General features: G+C 34.9%; 1 long non-coding RNA gene across 1 annotated transcript in view; it reads right to left on the bottom strand.

Annotated features, from left to right (window-relative positions):
• The window catches only part of LOC108750787, a 17,471-nt gene extending 14,635 nt beyond the window's left edge, over positions 1 to 2,836 (bottom strand). The window contains exon 1 of the long non-coding RNA XR_001939453.1: positions 2,822 to 2,836. This is a non-coding gene — a long non-coding RNA (uncharacterized LOC108750787). The remainder of the gene's footprint in view (positions 1 to 2,821) is intronic.
• Positions 2,837 to 3,788: the final 952 nt, after the last annotated feature.

Here is a 3,788-nt window from a genome sequence, read left to right as displayed (position 1 = left end):
AATGGTCCGTCGTCGAAGCACTTGGGGACATAATCGCAAATAGTTAATGAGTATGTTTGTATACCTATTGGAAACTGGGTAAGGTACTGAATACATTATTCAAGCGGTAAATCGGTCAGGACAACATCATTTTCTCATGTAAATCAGAGAATTAAAAATTCACGTCCTGGGTATTAAAATTTTATTATAAATATTTTTATTTGGGTATTAAAAATTCAGCGTTGTATATATATGTATATGTATTTTTTTTATCGTTTGATTTTCACAGAGACTATTTATTCGTTTCTCGCAGTTCGTTCATTCTCGAAAAAGTCCGCGTGCCATTTTCGCGGTCGCAAATTTTCGTATTAAGCACGTTTGCGAAACACTCTGCACGTAAAAGCTCACCGCCACATTAATGCTTTTCAATTTGCAACTCTGGAATGCAGCGCTATGGAATGATGTTGCGCACGGATGTCAAACGAAACGGCTCGCAATTAGAGATGAAATTTGTTAACGAGCATGCATACGTGCGTGTTAATATACATTGTAATTGTTAACGAAGAGCTCTATGTCACTTTCTATCAAAATAGCAATACAAATCGGCTAAATTTATCAGCTTTGATCAAATCGCGCGGATTGATTATTTATTACCATGGTTATTTGTTGATGCTTGATTTCTCTGCGATATTGAATTAAACGTCGTTCTGCAACGTTCTTCGATCCTTGGCTAGAAAAGTTTAACTGTCTCTTTAATAATTTATTTCATATTATTATGACTTTGCAAAGAATTATATTTATTTCAATATTACAATTACAACAATTGATAACATTCATTATTGTGCGATTTAATTACGGATTTGTTACGGATAAATCGTAATTAACAAAGTTGTTAATGTCAGAAATAATAGCACAGTTGTACGATGTAATGTAATCGCAACTATAGCTTAGCACAGTATATTAAAACTGCTTTTTATATCGTAATGAAAATAATTGTGGAAAAAGTAGCAGATTTCAAGAATGAAGAAAAGAAAAGCTCGGTTTTCCGATACATGACCCTTTTCGCTCGAGTTCTCACCCCGCGAGAAACTATCCTCTGGGATTTGTGGAAACGGGCCGGAAACAAGATTTTTGCAACCTGACTCAAATAGGAAAATAGTTCGTTTCCTCATTCGAAATCCATATAGCGGAGAAATGTGCGTATGTGAACCGATACGGCAATCTTTGATGACTTCTTCGAAAGGGAAGTTGTCATTTTGTACGAGAATGTAAAGAATTACAACTTCCCTAATCGAAAGAGTTTCTGGAAGAACGTTCGAGTTTCCGTACCGTTTTCTGAATTTTACAGGAATCTTACTTTTATTAAAAGAATTTATATCTGTCTGATAAGATTTAATGAAGAAGAATTACATGAAATATAATAATTTAATATCATTTTTTTACATTAAACAATATTTTTTATAAGAATATTATATTTGATAAATTTGATGTGTTTCTACAAAATTTAACGAAAATATCAAAGTTATAATTTTATACTTTATTTTAAAGTTAAATGTATAAATTTTTATAAAGACATCCGGTAATTTAATCTTTATGGAATCATTTATGTTAAATGTAATGGATGTTATACGATAAACGTACAGCTTATAGAAGCTTTCAAATTCCCAGTTTTTAGACGCGTGACTTCGTTACATCGATACTATTATGACCTGATCCACTTTTTTTATCTGGTCACTCAACGCGTTACAATGCTCTGGTATGTGACGATTTCCATTTTCGCTTTATGGACCTGTTTGTGAGTGACAAAGTAAACGCCAGAGAAAAACGCGAATCAATAAAAGCCATTTACAGATCAAACAATAGCGTTTTAGTAAAGCCGTGTCCTTTTAAACACAAATTCGATGTTATCCGTAACTTGCATCATAAGCTACTTTTTGGAAAAACAAAAATCAAAATTGCAATATGCAGTTTATCGTTTAAATAAATATAAGAGAAATAAATTCATTTCAATGAATAAAAATTCCCTTGTTCAATTGAGACGTATTAAGACGTTATTCTTCTACAAGGAAATTTGAATCTGTATAACATGAATCTTGCTTTTACTGCAGTAAAACGGTTTTTATTGTCAATTCGAAAGTTGCGTCTTTGTGAAAAGTAATTTTTTCCAGACACAAAGACGCGGTAAAATACGTGGAAATTGTTCGAAATTTGCATGTCTCGGTCGAGTTATTACTTTTCAGTTTAATGCTCGAAACTCGTGTCCCGACGATATTTACGACACCCTTTCCTCCGAAAGAGAGAACACGGAGCCGTGCCCGCAACGGAGTCGTGCTACGTGCTTGCGTTTCTCCGTCAAATTAAAGTAACATTGGCGTTGCGCTACGGCAACGCGGATGCAGCAGCCGCCGCAGCACCGCTCGATTTCCTGCGTCCAAACAACAACTGTCATTATTCAATGTCGACTGTCACGAGGAACCATTTATAATGCGTTGCGCGAGCCAGGGGGCCGGCTACAGACAACTCGTTAGTATCGGTTATCGACATTAACAACGGGGGCGCGTTGCGACGTTTGCGCCAGGCGGCGGTGACACGGCTTCGCTTAACACCGCTTTCGAATCTCCGCGGGGCAATAATGTTACGCATTTACCGTCACCGATTAATATCCTGGGGGAATGTCCGTGAAAGCACTTAACTGTTATCTGCGAGGAAATATTATATAATAGGACGATAATCGGAGATCTTGACCGAAAGAGATTTTCTTGATCGGCTTTCCTTCCGAATAGAATTAAATGGATAATTTATTTAGCGTGACTGAAGTATAGATAAATAAGATAATTTTAACTTTCCGCTTTTAAAATGTTGCAGAAACAGTACCAAAATACTATCTGAATATTTGATGTAGTATTACAAAAATATGAACCGAGCTTGATTGAACCGCATAGAATTGGAATGTCTCTTATATAATATTGATTCATACTCCAGTTAGCAAAGAAAAAAGTACGTGAATACATTTTAACTTGGAGCTTTCACGGTGAACATTAAAAATACATAAAACGTATTTGATATGCTATTTTTACGTCGTATCAATTTATACTGCAGAAGCATATGTGACCGATCGATGCACTCGAAAAATGTATTGGCGGGAAAACACTGTAGATTTATTGAAAAAAACTCTCTCTCCCTCTCTCTTCTTCGAAAATTCATATTATTTTCTCCGTTGTTGTTGCAATTTTACTTAGTTATTTTATTTAAATAAAAACATTATTAATTAGATGCATTATAAATGCATTTTAGTAATCCTTCAAGTGTCACAAAGGGCTAATTAGCTTCATAAAAGATAAGAGAATTAATTTATGACAACTATAATTTTATATTAATTTATGATAATGTAAGAAACATGAATGAGTGAATGTGTGTGTGTGTGTGTGTGTGTGTGTGTGTGAAATTCATGATTATTCCAACAGACGAAAAATCGTAGAGATATTTCGCGTGCCGACGATAATTCGTGAGCTAGTTGGTAATTTATAATCCTCCCCTGCGTTAACCTCGCTAACGATTACTAATTCCGCGGCCAAGCCAATTAGGATTTTAAATGAGGTGGAACCCGAGGGTTCATTTTTCCTCTGTTCTTACCGTTTTTTTCCGTCTATTCGCGTAATATTCATTCTAACGTTTGTTGTACATCCTTTTAACTTAAATGTTTTAGAATCTGTATATTACTCGCGTACTAAAAAATTTAGTCCTGTGCATTTTTACCCCTTTCTTTAGATACAAATGCAACATGCATTCAACAACAACACACGCACACA

This window comes from Trachymyrmex septentrionalis, unplaced genomic scaffold (assembly GCF_001594115.1).
Source record: "Trachymyrmex septentrionalis isolate Tsep2-gDNA-1 unplaced genomic scaffold, Tsep1.0 scaffold37, whole genome shotgun sequence".
Lineage (NCBI taxonomy): Eukaryota > Metazoa > Arthropoda > Insecta > Hymenoptera > Formicidae > Trachymyrmex > Trachymyrmex septentrionalis.
The sequence above is the reverse complement of the archived record's forward strand: the minus strand, read 5'-3'. Positions and strand labels throughout refer to the sequence as shown.